The following is a 15,283-nucleotide window of genomic DNA, read 5'->3' on the forward strand; positions in this document are numbered from 1 at the left end:
GATTAAATGACTTTTAAAATAATCATTAATAGTGCATTTATTTCTGCATTGATGCAATCCCTAAAACACATGCTATTAGCATGATTTTCAGCAACTGAACTGGTGTGAATTGTTAGTAAATCAGGCCTGTAATCTTCAAACATATTCCCTAGGCTTTGAATCCAAAACCATCTGGACACTGTGACAGTGTTCTATTTATTACATACAAATGCTTAGATACTGCCGATGCATAAACAGTAATTAAGCACACAAGCCAACCATGCATGCCAGATTTGCTAGAACTATCCTTTGAGTATCTTAGAGTTTCCATGCCAGTGAGCTTATTGAGGCATTGGCTGGTGATTAAACATTAATGATTTATGGTGCAGGCAGGGTTCATTTACTGCTTACTGAAATATGTTTGACAGCATCTTTGTGATTTCCCAAGAATTAATACTTCATAGGTAATTTTTTTCAGAGTCATTTTCTAAATTGCTTTCAGTAAAGATATGAGGTACCAACTAATACAATAATATCTCATATGTGTGAGTCTAGTGTTTTTTTCACTGATCAGAGCCATGCAGAGAGGGGGGAAAAACCCACATCAACAAATCCTTAACAACGGATAAGTTAAATAGTGAGTGTAAATGTAATTTCGACGCCTGAAAAGAAATACAGTTCTGTGTAAGTTTCAGGGAAGAGTCTAAACTCAAAATCTAAGGGCAAAAACTATCAGACTGAGGGTCGATCCACCTCCTACTGAAGTCAATGTGAGTTACCCATTGTTTTCAGTGGAAGTTTGGTCAGGCCAGTAGTGTTTGAGTAGTTCTGATTTGGGTCTCAATACAAAATTTATGTATGTAACAGTTTAATGTATTGTTTTACACAGGGTTTCATTTATAAATGAAAAAAGTCTGAGGTAGTCAGTCTGATGGTCAATTGGCCAAAAGGAAAAATACTGTGTTCCCACAATGTAGACAATGAGGATTCTATTTCCCATTGCTTAATCACATATTAGGAGCGCAAAACCTGTAGCATAAAACATTCCATGTCTATGCACTCTCACACGTAGATTTCTATTGGAATGTCAGATCATATGAAAGCAGAAGGGTCTTAGTGACCATGATACTGAGCTTGGAATTACACTTGAGATATCTGGCAAGAAATTATCAGCTAGAGAATCATTATTGTAGAGATTCAGTGTTGATACCAGCTGATAATTGCTCATGTGTGTTTGCTTCGTTCTGATGTTACATCCCTTCCCTCAGCAATCTTGATTTACCAGAGTCCCAAATTACCCTTATAGCATCAGGGAAACTAATTTTTCACTGAAAGCTAATCATGGAAGTAAGCTGTGATTCCCAAGGATTCCCAAGTTTTCAATTTTAGCTGTAGCACCAAAACCATCTGTGGCGTGAACCAAGTCACAAACTCCCCATCTTAGCACTAAGGATGTTTGGAGGAGTCCTTAATGCATGCTTACTTAGTTTCAGTGGCTGTCTTAAGCAATTTCCAGTTGCTTTTATAGCAACTCCTATTGATTCATTGGTATCCTATATCAGTATCACTGTTGCATCTCTCTTTTGAGCTAAGCATCATAAATGTGAAGTTCTTAGTACTATATAAATTACAGAATGTGGTGGCTGCATCCACCTTTCTCTTCCAGGAAGCTCTGATTTGCCATTCAGACCCAGGGCAGAGACTGAAATCCATACCTGCTCTGTCTCCAAACAGGTCATTAGAAGACACGAAGCCTCAAAAGGTAAGGTACGGGAGGTAGTTGCAGGCAGAATAAGATCAATGGGATGTCAAGTCTACACACAGATAAGAGGACTTAGTCATGAGGAGTCTTAGCTGAATAGGGACCTACCCAAGATGTTGCAAATAGGGTTGGCTTCAGGTTTCATGGGACCTAAGTGTGACCAGTTAACTGGTGCTGACAAAATAGGACCACCCAAATGACCATTTTAAGAGATTAGGAAATAATTTCCTAGTGTCCTCTATCCCCTACTGATAATGTTGGTGCTTTGGATAATTCAGTTGTTGGAAACATCCTCATTTTGCAGGAACCATCCTGTGATATTGGCTATTGATAGTGATCCTGGATTAGCCTCCTGCCTTTACTTCTCATTCACTTGAGTATTTTCAAAAAAGCACACCCTATTTGAGGCAAGTCTGTAATACAGTCAGTCATGCAGTCATTATTTAAAAATGAATTTCTGCTTTTGAATCATGTTGAATTGACAGTAATGCAGACTGAAGTCTCTGTTTAGCAACAGAACATGTATAGCACTGATAGCAACAGTACTGGCTTCCCCATGACATTTTGCCACTGTACCATCTCATTCCTAAGAGCATTTTGTTGGGTAGGAGGATAGCTCAGTCTCCATATACATCCAATCTTGGACCTTTTTGCTGAGACAACACATGCAAGTGACACATGGAGAGGTGGTTCTGGTTTGCAAATGCCTAATCACCAGAAAATGGACTGGGATCACTAGCTTAATTTCACATAAGCCTTCAAATAACCTCCAGTAGTGATGGCTTTGGGTCACTATGTGCCTGGGATTTCCTCACCCTCTGTTTTAGCTGATTTGAAGCACAGCTCCTCTAGATGTATGTTGTAATTTTCCAGTTATACTTTTAGACACTGAAGTTTTCCCTTTGGGGTATCTACAGAGATTAGCAGAATTTATGAAAAAACACATTTGTGTACAGCAGAGAGATGCAAGACCACTGCTAACTAAATTAATGTAAATGCTTTTGGTTCCCCTCTAACATAGTTCCTTCTTCTCTGCTCACCCCTTCCCTCCCTAGCAGGCTTCCAGTAAATATTTTTTTTGCAAGTCTGTAAATTGTCCTAGTAGCAAGTCATTCTAAAACAGCCAAAGATTCAGGGATAATGGCACAGTAGGTCAGTACACTAGTCTTTCATATCTGGCAGAGCAGAGTTAAAATCTTAGCTCAGAACCCAAGTGATAAGGAGTTTAGTAGCCTCATTCTATTACCTGTTTGTTTATATTATTAAGGCCAAGTCTACACTACAGACTTAAATATGTATAACTACATCACTCAACACATTCCTGAATGACGTAGTTATACTGACCTAACCCCTGGTGTAGACAGCACTATGTTGACAGGAGAAGTTCTCCTGTCGACATAGCTACTGCCTCTCGGGGAGGTGGATTAACTACGCTGACAGGAGAAGCAGTCCTGTTGGCATAGTAGCATCTTCACCAAAGTGATGCAGCTGCACCACTGCAGCGCTGTACATGAAGACAAGATCTAAGCCACCATAATATTAATATTATTTGTCACAACTGGCAGACTGGGATAATAGAATTGTTGCAGGTCTGGCAAAGCAATGTTGAGCATTTGAAGAGAACCTGTGCATGCTGTGCCTGCTCCTAACTAAATCCCTCTGTTTAATGAGCATAATAGCACAGAATTCACTCACAAATATCCCAAATAGGCATAGATCATTTTCTAAGATAAAATACTTCGTTAATTTTTAACCTGGATACTTCAAAATCTGTACTTTAGAACACCCACAGCATAGAGTTGGTAGTGATGGCTACTGGCTAGTAGAGCTTTAGTTCTGTAACCATTAGAGATTATTTCCCTATGATCATTGGTTCTGCCCCTTACCATGTAACCTTACAAAACATGCATTGCTTCCTCTATACAAGCAGTCATCAACCTTTTATTTATAAGAAGGGGTGGATGTCATTTGGATCTATTTAATGCTTTACAGAAGCTTCATAGCCAAACTGATCTCCAGCATTTTAAATTAAGAAAATGGGTGATAGATATGAATCATCAACATGTCTTGTTAAAATACATTTATAGTGAGGTAGCAACCATTGTGCCAGGCCTTGTACAAAGTCATAATAAGATACAATCTGCTCCACAGGGATTACAACCTATGGTCCACATCCTGCTAGTTGTTCTGTGCTAGAGGACCCTGAAGGCTGTTCCATGATTGGTGTCTAAAAAGACAAAAAACAGACAATTGTGGGAGTGGAGGGATGTATATCACACATGCAGTGTGATCAGGGTGACTGGCAGGTACATGTCTTGATTCTGTCACTTTTTTGGTGTTTGTTTTAGGTTGGTTTCTTAATCTTCATAATTGTTCTTGCCCATTTGTTATTTTTCATTACTTAATCCTGTTCTGATTTTATACATCATATTAATGCATATTCAATTTGTTTTTGTTCATCTTTGCCTTTTTTAAAATTTTAATTATTCTTGCTTATGCTGTTGTTTTTCAATTTTATTTTATCAGCCATTTGTCTCCCCACACAGGGTTTATTAAAAACTAAAGCCCTCTCACCTCATTGACTATTCAAAATGGGATTGGATGGGTAAGTACAAATATTCAGCTGAGTGATACAGTAATATATTAGATACTGAATGATTTTACAATAAAAGAAAAACTCACTTAGGGCCTGACTTTCCCATTCTTCCTTAGGACTAGTAGACTATTACTCCATGGATAGTACCACGTCTGTCACTTAAGATATTTGAAGAGTAAATTACTGCTCAGCATGGGTAAACATAGCAGAATCTGCCCCTTGCTGATTTATATTTTAAGCCCACTAGAAAATCATTTGACATAATATAAAAATCTGCATAAATGAGAGCACAGCCACAGAAAAGAATAGAAATCATTGTTAAAGATAGAATGCTTCCAAATCTATAAAGCCACTCTGTAAAAACCATCAATTATCTTTACTTGGCAAATGAAAGGCAATAACAGTAAAATGTGTATCAGTACCAACTGTGATGTGAAATTTAAAGCTCTAAAACTTCATTAACATCAGACTGGTAATGATGTACCATATGCACTGGTCTGCATTTGCCTCAGGATCTCCAACTTGTGGTTCATTTTCTTCCGCCACACCCTCTCTTTAAAAAGGATGACTCAGACCATTTTGGTGAAGTGCTCAGAGGCTAACATTTAGGGTAGGCATCATAGAAAATATCATTTGCTTCACTATACCCTGGTGGATTGCTGTAATTTGCTATTTCTAGGACAAATTAAGTTCTTTCTAAAATTAACTGCAAACATGAAACAAGGGTGTTAGAATATTCAAAAACGATGCTTTCAAAACTATCCACTGTGCAGTCTGAAAAGGTAAGTGTTTTTAAAAAAATGGAGTATGAGACAAAATTCTTATAAAAGCTTTTTTACAGAAATGGCTGATAATGTATTTGGGAAGTATGCTTTAAGGGGATTACAGAGATGCATTAACCAGATTAGGCAGTTGATTAGACATGATAGGTGAGAGGCTGAATATCTCATTACTATCCCTTGAGCCATACAGAATCCATACACCTGTTTTAGTCTGATCCTTTAGTCATTTGTTTGTTGTTCCCCTTTATAAATTATTCAGGACTCATTCTTTTGGTATACACATTAATGCCGATGGAAATTATGGCTATGTATGGAAAATCAAATAAGCACTTTTGTGTGTATCTGCAGTTTATTAAATGTAAAAAATAAATAAATAAAAGCTAATGTTAAAACACCATGAAGGTAATCTGGTAACATTTAAAAAGTTAGAAATCACAAAAAGTTAAGACTACCAAAGCAACATTGACTAAACCTCATTGCACCTACATGGTACATTCTAGTCCTCCTTTTCTTATTAAATAGGAAGCTTACTGTACCAGTATGGCTGAGTTAATATTGCTCTACTAACATTTACATTTCCTGATTTTTTTCCTAAATTTTATTTTAACTATGCAGTGTTATCACTCCATTAACACAGGATGGACTATAGCTGTACACTGTGTGGGGAAAACATCTCAGTGAGTTGCCCAGGGTGCACAGAAAGCAGCAGAGTGTCTTCATTAATGTTGAGGTAAGTGTGCTGAGATCTTTACACCTCATTTTTAGAGATGCAGTATTTGTTACATCATATTTCAGCTACAGATTCTCAATAGAGTAGAAGGGGGTGACATTGTAGTCTGTTTCCTCTGTAGTGTCTAGTACCACTGATGAAGCTATGACTCTATAATGTACTAGATTGGAGTAGGATAAGGAACCTATTGCAACTACCAGCTAAGAGATATTTTCAGCTCAAGCAGTAAAGGTTGAAGAACTAGGATGCTAATCCCAACTATGCACAAAATCATCAAAATATAGGATTGTAAGGGACCTCTGGAGATTTAGTACTGTCCCTGGGACTGAGACAGGACTAAATATTATTTAGACCATCCTTAATAGACCTTTGTCTAACCTATTCTTTAAACCTTCAGTGATGGAGATTCCACAACTTCCCTAAGTAATTTGTTCCAAATGCTTAATCACCCTTGCAATTAGGAAGTTTTTCCTAATGTTTAACCTAAATCTCCCTTGCTGCCATTTAAGCTCATTGCCTCTAGTCCTATCCTTAGTGGATAAAGAGAATAATTTATCACCGTCCTCTTTATAACAACCATTTCTGTACTTGAAAACAGTTATGTTCCCCTTCAATCTTCTCTTCTCCAGAACAACCCCAGGTTTTTTTCAATCTTTCTTCTTTGGTCATGTTTTCCAGACCAGTGGCTCTCAATCTTTCCACACTACTGTACCCCTTTCGGGACTCTGGTTTGTCTTGTGTACCCCCAAGTTGCACCTCACTTAAGAACTATTTGCTTATAAATTAAGACAAAAATACAGAAGTGTCATAGCACACTATTACTTAAAAATTGCTTACTTTCTCATTATAAAATACATTATTTGGAATATAAATATTGCACTTACATTTCAGTGTACAGCATAGAGAGAAATATAAACAAGTCATTGTCTGTATGAAATTATAATTTGTACTTCACTAGTGTTTATGTAGCCTTTATAAAACTAGGCAAATATCTAGATGAGTTGATGTGCCCCGTGGAAGACCTCTGTGTACCCCCAGGGGTACATGTACCCCTGATTGAGAACCACTGTTCTAGACCTTTAATCACTTTTGTTGCTGTAATGAGGTTCAGTCACCACTCTGGTGCCTTCTCATGCCCGATATGGGAATTAGCTCGGGCAGCCAGTGTGCCCTGCTCTGGTGGTGCTCCACCCATTACCTCTTCTGCTCCTGGATCCACGTCCCTCCAAGGACCATGGTGTCCTCTTCAGTGACGCAGCCCTCCAGCTGTGCCACACTCTGTGCTCCCCCATTCCAGGGGACATCTCTACAATCCCTGTCCAGCCACTTCTTTCAGTGGCAACTGCAGTCTACTGTTTAGCCACTTCCCCACTGGTGAGTGTGGGGGGAGATGGATCCTGTAGAAGGTCGCGGCTTGCTGCACTCCCTCCGACTCCTCAGTAGATTTTCCTGGGCCCCTTCCCCACAGCCCCAACACCCTATTTGCCCTTGCCTCAGGGCCTCAGCCTGCAGATCCCCACAGCTTGCCTGGAGCTTCCTGGAGCTCTCCGCATCTCTACCTGCAGCACTGATTTGTCCAGGGTGCTAGCTGCCTTCAGCCTGCAAAGCAGCCCATCCGTCTCCCTCCTCAAGCTCCAGGGAGTGACTGAAGCTACTCTGCCCTGCAGCTCTTCTTACAGTGGCCTGTCACGCCCTGATTGACTGATCCCCTCAGCCCTTCTCTGATTAGCTGCGTCCTGCACAGCCTTCCTAGGGTTCTATTAACCCCTTAGAGCCCAGAGTGGGGTAGGCGCCCCATCACAGCTGCTCTCTTCTGGACTTTCTCCATTTTTTTCACATCTTTTCTGAACTGTGGTGCCCAGAACTGGACATAGTACTCTGGTTGAAGCTTATAATTGCTGAGTAGAGTGGAAGAATTTCTTCTTATGTCTTGCTCACAACACTCCTGCTAATAATCCCAGAATGGTGTTTGCTTTTTTGCAACAGTACTACATTGTTGACTTATATTTAGTGTGTCATCCACTATAACCCACAGATCCTATTCTGCAGTACTCCTTCCTAGGCAGTCATTTTCAATATTGTATGTGTGCAATTGATATTCCTTCCTGAATGTAGTAGTCTACATTTGCCCATATTGAATTTCATCCTATTTATTTCAGACCATTTTTCCAATCTGACTGAATTCTAATCAAGTCCTCCAAAGCACTTGCAATCCCTCCCAGCTTGGTATCATATGCAAACTTTATAAGTGTCCTCTTTTTGCCATTATGCAAATCATTTATGAAGATATTGAATAGAATCAGACTCAGAACAGATCCCTGCAGGACCCCATTTGAAATGCCCTTCCAGCTTGACTGTGAACCATTGATAACTACTCTGAGTAGTTTTCCAACCAGTTGTGCATCCATCGTCTACTACGTTCATCAAGGCTACATTTTGCTAGTTTGCTTATGAGAAGGACATGTGAGGCAGTTTCAAAAGCCTTACTGAAGTTGAAATGTGACATATACTGCTTTCCCCCTATCCACCAGGCTTGTTTCCCTGTCAAAGAAGAATACTAAGTTGGTTTGATATGAGATGTTCTTGACAAATCCATGTTGATTGTTGTTTATTACCTTCTTATCTTCTAGGTGCTTACAAGGTGATTGTTTGATTATTTGCTCCATTATTCTAGGTGCTGAAATTAAGCTGACTGGTCTATAATTCCCGGGGTTGCTCTTATTCCCTTTTTTACAGATAGGTACTATATTTGCCCTTTTCCAGTCCTCTGGGAACTCTCCTATCCTCCACACATTCTCAAAGATAATTGCTAATGGTATTTCATCAGGGCCTGCTGACTAGAAGACATCTAACTTGTCTAAGTAGTTCTTAACTTGTTTTTCTCTATTTTACCCATAGATTATACCCCATTTACACTTTTAGATGAAAACTGAAACAAAAAAGGCATTGAAGCTTTCAGCCATTGCTGCATTTTCTGTTGTCTTACTCTCTTCATTGAGCAATATGCCTATCCTGTCCTCAGTTTTCCTCTTGCTTCTAATATATTTATAACATATTCACTTGTTACACTTTATGTCTCATGTTAGTTTAATCTAACCTTTCTAATTTCGTCCCTATATGTTTGTGGTTTTTAAATATATATTAACATTTTAATATATTAATATTTTAATATATTTACTCATAATTTGACAGTTTTCATTTCTTGTATGCCTTTTTTTTAGTTGCCTGTCTTTGAAGATTTCCTTGTTAAGCTAGGGAGTTCTCTTACTATACTTCCTATCTTTCCTATTCATTGGGATAGTTTGAACTCATCCCTTAATGTATCTTTAAAAAACAATCAACTCTCCTAAACTCTTTTTTCCCATTAGACTTGCTTCCCATGCGATCTTATCTACCAATTCTCTGAGTTTGCTAAAGTCTGCCTTCTTGAGGTCCATTGTATTTTTCTGCTGTTTCCCCTCTTACAATGTATGAATATTATGTTTCTCTCTCATCAGGATTCCTTACAATTCTCCCATCCTTGCATGGTAGAGAAGCAAGGTATTGTGGTGCTGGCAAATACGTCACTCATGGCAAATCATATACACTGTGCTACAGTATCCTCATCTTTAACTTGTGAGAACAATCAATTAATTAATGTTTGTAAAGAGCCTTCAGGCTCCCAGGTGGAAGATGACATGAAAAAGGAATGCATTATCAACCACAAAACCATCTTTCCCTGGCTATTATCATAATAATTAAATCCTACTTTGTACTTTTATAGCACTGTCTGAGGATTTCAAAGCATTTCAGGTATTTAAGAAATCAGTGTAAGATTTTTTTTCAGGTTGTCTGTGACATTTTAAATGAACAAAATCTAATTCCCTTCCCTCAAAATAATTTTCATATCAGGGTTCTGAAGCTTTTTTGAGCATATAAGAGGTACTGTAGTTATATAAAAATGTCTTAAAGAACAGCACAGTCCGACTGCTGTCTGAATTCATTCTTTGAACTCACAACCACCTATTGGTGTAGTAAAATCTTATATTGCAAGATGAAGAATAATCATAAGCTTTAGGGGAAATGAGCAGCTTCATTCCCAGTTATAGATTTTTTGCATGTTCAAAAACCTCACTAGAAGGGAATTATTAATAATTAATATCCCACTCATTCTGAAGCATTTTAATTAAACCTTTTGGGTAGTTTTACACTTGGCTATACCTTCAGTATTAGAGCATGATTTGGAAAAAATAATGAAAAGGTCACATAAATTTCATGTTTCATTAAAAAGTGTTTGCAAGCTATGTTGGAACAGATGTTACATTTGACTTTTAACAGGCTAGTAGAAAGTGTAACTAGAACTGGTCAATTAGGGAGAAAAATTAGTAATGTACATTTCTGCTTTGACTGTGTGCACATCCCTTATAGTTCATTTTTTGGAAACATTCAAGTGACAGAAGTTTTGGTCACAGAAAAAAAATGGGAAATTTCATCAATCAAAAATGAAATTCACTTAAGATGGAAGTAGAAATGATTGACAATGCTTAAATCCTCCAATCAGGAAACAAACAATGGCATATGACTTTGATGCCTAATCACAGAGCTCAAATGCTGAATCGGTTATGTTGAATACTCAAAGATACTTGCAGAGAATGCTTCGGGAGCAATCCATTGGCCTCAGTTTTGTTCACATAAAACATTTGAAACAAGTTTGAATAGTCAACAAATTATTAAATTCACAGTCTGAAAACAAAAAGAAAAAGAGGGATAAGTATGCTGAAAAAATGCTAATTGTTCATTCAGCTGTAGAAGTAAGAAGAAACCAATGCAACAGTGAACGTGCCATTGATTAACATTCACATAACATATAAAGCTAAATGTTTTGGGTCCTGAGTAGAGAGTCTCTAGTGGGCTCCCTTCGTACACGATACTGCTACACCTGCAATCATCTTTGATGCTCAGACTAGCAGCTACTTCATTTAACTACATCAGGGCTGGTGACAAGGTGTTCTCAATGAGCAGACATGCTCCCTTCCTGAGTTGACATACTTCGGAACACAGTCATCTGATCCCCCAATCTTTTATTGAGTGGTGGGTATGAGTACACAGGGAATGGGAAAAGGTACAGACCAGGAGAGAGATTATTTTGGCTACCATAAGGTTTATTAGGAGAACTTCTTTTAAATGTTTCCATCTCATGGAAAGTACTTTATATTTTATTAAGATTTGTGTATTTACTCTAGTAAATGTGCATAGGGTTTCTAACTCTAGAACACAATTTCTTTTTTTTTAATTTCTCTCTCTCTGGACGTTAAGACCACCAGACATGATGGGTCAGCATTTGTGAATCTTAAAGTTTAAATAAGCACCTGTTCTCTGCATCTAACTTACATGGGGAGAAACTCTTATATCTGCCTACTGCAGAGTTTCATTCACCTCCCTCAGAAGCATCCGGTGCTGACCTCATTCGGAGCCAGGATATTGGACTAGCTAGACCTGGAGTCTGATCCTATGTGGTACCCCAAGTCAACAGGACTACAAGAGTAAGCTCTACTCAACTTATAAAGCTACAGCTCTGGAGCAAATTCTGAGGCTTCTTGAATGTCAGATTACGTTCTAGAAGCAAAAGTGGTAAAATGGTTAAAATAAAAATTACAGTATTACAGAACAGTGTTCCTTTTTGTGTTTTTTCCCTAATAGGATTGCACAATTATATAGAAATTGAACCTTTTTAAAATGTTCTTTTCCTAATGACTTAACATTATTCAGTTCCTAATAAACTGCATCATGACACTGCTTCTGCATGTATTAAAAGCCTTGATAATGTATGCTTTTTATCTTATAAGTATAATGGTTGAAAGAACTACCCCTTAAATGGAAAATTACTGGAGGCTAGTTTTAATAGCATCACATTAGGGGAGCTTTTGTCAATCATTTAACGAATACATGCAAGATAGTTGGTATTTATTAAATTAATTACTTTTCAAACATGGGATCTATTTCTGATCAAATACAACTAGGGTGCTGTAATGGTATTAATTTCATGGCTAAAGATATTCTGTAAAGCAAAACATTCAGTTATAGCATGACAATGTATGATACACTGACTGCATGATCTCAGTAGGGAAATAAAGTTAACTCGTGTTCACTGTAACACGATGTTTTAGTTTTGAAATTAGGTGACTTGCCTATGTGAGTTAGCAATATGGATTGGTATGTGGCAATAGCTTTCTCTTCTCCGTGATTGTTCCACTGTTATCTAGAAAACCCCTGGCCTGGAGAAGGAGAAGTTATTAAATGGTGCAGTCCTCTAACATTAGAGATGGCCTCAAGCTGCAAAGTTCAGGTCCAGATCTCCATCTCCCCAAAGTTTTGGGACACTCAGCTCTGTGGTTTTTGTTCTATTATAAGAAGAAGAGCAAGCTGTGAAGTCTGAATGTAGATTCACATTAAAACTTCAAAGTTTTGGGATGTTGAGATCTAGGGCTTTTATTCATGCCCATCAGAAGTATAAAATCAGCAGCCATTATCACTCAGTGAACTAACATCACTTCAGAGCATAGTGTGAAATGCTGATGTTGCTCCTGCAGTGCATTAGTGTGTTTTGAAGGCAACACAAGTCAAGTAATCAGAGTATTTCTTTTCTGGAATGTGAAGAATAGACTTGCACTTTGTTCTATACAACCAAAAAAACGATCGTTTAATAGTTTGGATGATAGCTAAGTTAAAAAGAAAGAGTATGAATATTATCTACAAACTTTTTGTAAGAATTAGCTATGGCCCTACAGTTTCAAACACTTACTACCTCAAAATTAGACACCAAACAGCAGATATTCAAAAGCAATCACTACATCATCCAATCTAGCCTCTTATATCACAGGCCATTAAATTTTACCTAGTTGCCACTGCAGTGAGTCTAATATGTGATTTTTTTGCTAACGCCTCTTTTCCAGAAAGGCATCCAGTCTTGAGTTGAAGATATTAAGAAGAAGAATCCACTAACTCCCTTGGTAGTTTTTTGCAATGGTTAATCACCCTCATGGTTAAAAATGTGTGCCTTATTTCTAATTTGAATTGGTGGTCTCCCCAGGAAGTTACTTAGACACTGTAATCAAGTTACTTCCCCTCGCCTCTTTTGAATATATTCTACACAGATTGAGCTCTTTAAGTCTCTCACTGGAAGGCATTTCTCCTGCTTTCAAATAATTTCTGTGGCTCTCTCTCTTTCCTCTTTCCTTTTTTCATCATCCTTTTTAAACAGTTGGTACCAGAACTGAATGCAGTACTCCAGTATCAGTCTCACCAATGTTGTATATAGATGTAAAATCACCTTCGCACTTCTCCGCTGTTTACCCCTCCCAGGATTGCATTAGCTGTTTTGGCCACAGCATCACAATGGGAACTCATGTTGAGTTGCATTTCTGCTATGTCCCTTAGATTGTTTTCAGAGTCATTGCTTTCCTGGATCAACCCCCCAAAACAAGCCCATCACTGTGAGCAGGAGTCAAACCTCCACAAACCCTATTGGATTTTCAAGTCCAATGCTTTAACCACTTGCCAAGGACAGCTGCAGGCAAGTTCATATTATTGTCCCTTTCTGAGTCAAGGGGTTAGTTAAATTTCAGGGCCCGAGATATGTTCCTATTGGAAGTAGAAATAGAGGGAGTCTCTTATTTTCTTTGATGCAGTTTATTTACAAGGAATGTACAAAGCCCTGCTTCTCCAAACACAGGAAGAACCAAAAAGGAGCAGTTTCTTAGCTTACACCCACAAGCCTCTTTAGCCAACAGACACAAATGTCCTGTCCAGCTTTTCTGACAGTCACCCTGTGCTCACAGACTACTTGTTGGCTTTCTTGCCTTTTTTGAATCTGCCTTTCCCTCTATTCTTGTCTGTTCTCAGTTTGTGTGTGTTCTCTAACATACCCACATTCCTGGTCACCATACCCAGCGAAACTCACCACTCACAAGGTGCTAGTTTCTGGGCAGACTGTTAAGCCTTTTTTTTTTTTTAGGTATGGCCCCTTAACCATCTCTTCTAACTAGCTTAAATGAAGGGCACGTTCACACAACACTTTGAACAAGGTTTTAACTCAACCCATAACAAGTTTTCACCAAGTTCATAACAGTATAGATGCACCTCCAGCTTGAAACCAGGTCATCCCATACATGTACATGTTGGGCCAGATCCTCAGCTCTGATGAGTGGTATAAAACAGCCATAAAATTGGGGAATCCCCAGTACACCATTCCTTCACTGATCCCCTTGCATCTATGGCTGCTCTAATTCATGCCAGGGGCTTAACCAGTCCCAAACAGCCTTTGTGGAGTGCAGATGGGACATACAGCCACCTTTGCCCAGGACCCAAGAGAATTGAGGTCACAGTCTCCCCAGGGAATAGGGATTCCACTACAGAATCATTAATTGCTGTAGTGGAATGGTTTGCTTGTGAATAAAACCCAACAAACAAACGTCTTTGCCAATTTTACGTTGCTTTTCTTTTCCTCCTGTTTGAGGATCCTGAACAGTTTCACATAGGAATGAGACTCCAACAACCAATCTTTCAGGAAAGCCATGGCCACTCTTCTTAAGATGTACAAATGGGACAGAATCTGTATTTTCCAACTCCCCATGCTCAGGATGGCTGTGGTGGCAAAACAATTCTGTACTTTTACCTTTTGGGCAGGGTGGAACATGCTTACTTTCCTTCCAAGACGCACTGCACATTTGGTAGAATAATATGGGCAATTGTGTCCAATGTGTGCATGCAAAAATCAGTGTGCTGTGTTAATAATACTTCACTCATGTGAAAGTACCTACTATGCTGCATGGAAATGACACCACGCCTTAAAAGCCTGACATTCTCACCCTCAGTTTCTCCACACATTTCTCATAAACTTAGCAAAATAGCAAATAGCACTTAAACACGCAGAAAAATCATTTACACTCCATTTATTCTGGGAAAAGCTGCTTATCTCATCTTTCAAAACACAAAAGATGTTATATGCAGTTAACAAATTCAATGAATATACTTTTATAGCTAGAAAAAGGACCTTTCTGTGTGTTTTTCAACACAAATTGAATTATTCTTTCCTTTGCAACCATTATTAACAGTTCTATATTTGTCTCTAATGTGTTTCTATCCAACTGTATTTTGCAATAACAACTTTGATTCCATTGACCGTTCCCCTCTGAATTGTGCCTAAGACAGCACAGAGAATGATAACTTTGTACCCACCTATTTAAACATCATTTAAATCAATACCCGTCCCATCTCTTGGGTGGATTCACATAACAATTAAATTTCACAGTATTAAGTTTTCTGAATATCACGTATTGAACTATCAATTCACAGATACAAGCCAGAAAATTTTTAAATATAATCTTCCCCCAATCCTCAAACCCCTTCCCTTCCTCAAAGGGTTGGAGAAAAGACATGGGATGAGATTCTGTGCA

General features: G+C 38.4%; 1 long non-coding RNA gene across 2 annotated transcripts in view; it reads left to right on the plus strand.

Annotated features, from left to right (window-relative positions):
- LOC123364697 overlaps positions 1-11,425 on the plus strand; it is a 32,159-nt gene extending 20,734 nt beyond the window's left edge. Inside the window, exons 3-7 of one of the 2 annotated variants that reach the window (XR_006577234.1) lie at positions 1,646-1,741; positions 3,893-4,047; positions 4,288-4,346; positions 5,735-5,849; positions 11,145-11,425. This is a non-coding gene — a long non-coding RNA (uncharacterized LOC123364697). The remainder of the gene's footprint in view (positions 1-1,645; positions 1,742-3,892; positions 4,048-4,287; positions 4,347-5,734; positions 5,850-11,144) is intronic. The other variant, XR_006577233.1, reaches the window with a different exon arrangement.
- The last annotated feature ends 3,858 nt before the right edge of the window (positions 11,426-15,283 follow it).

The sequence above is a fragment of the Mauremys mutica genome, chromosome 2, assembly GCF_020497125.1.
Source record: "Mauremys mutica isolate MM-2020 ecotype Southern chromosome 2, ASM2049712v1, whole genome shotgun sequence".
Lineage (NCBI taxonomy): Eukaryota > Metazoa > Chordata > Testudines > Geoemydidae > Mauremys > Mauremys mutica.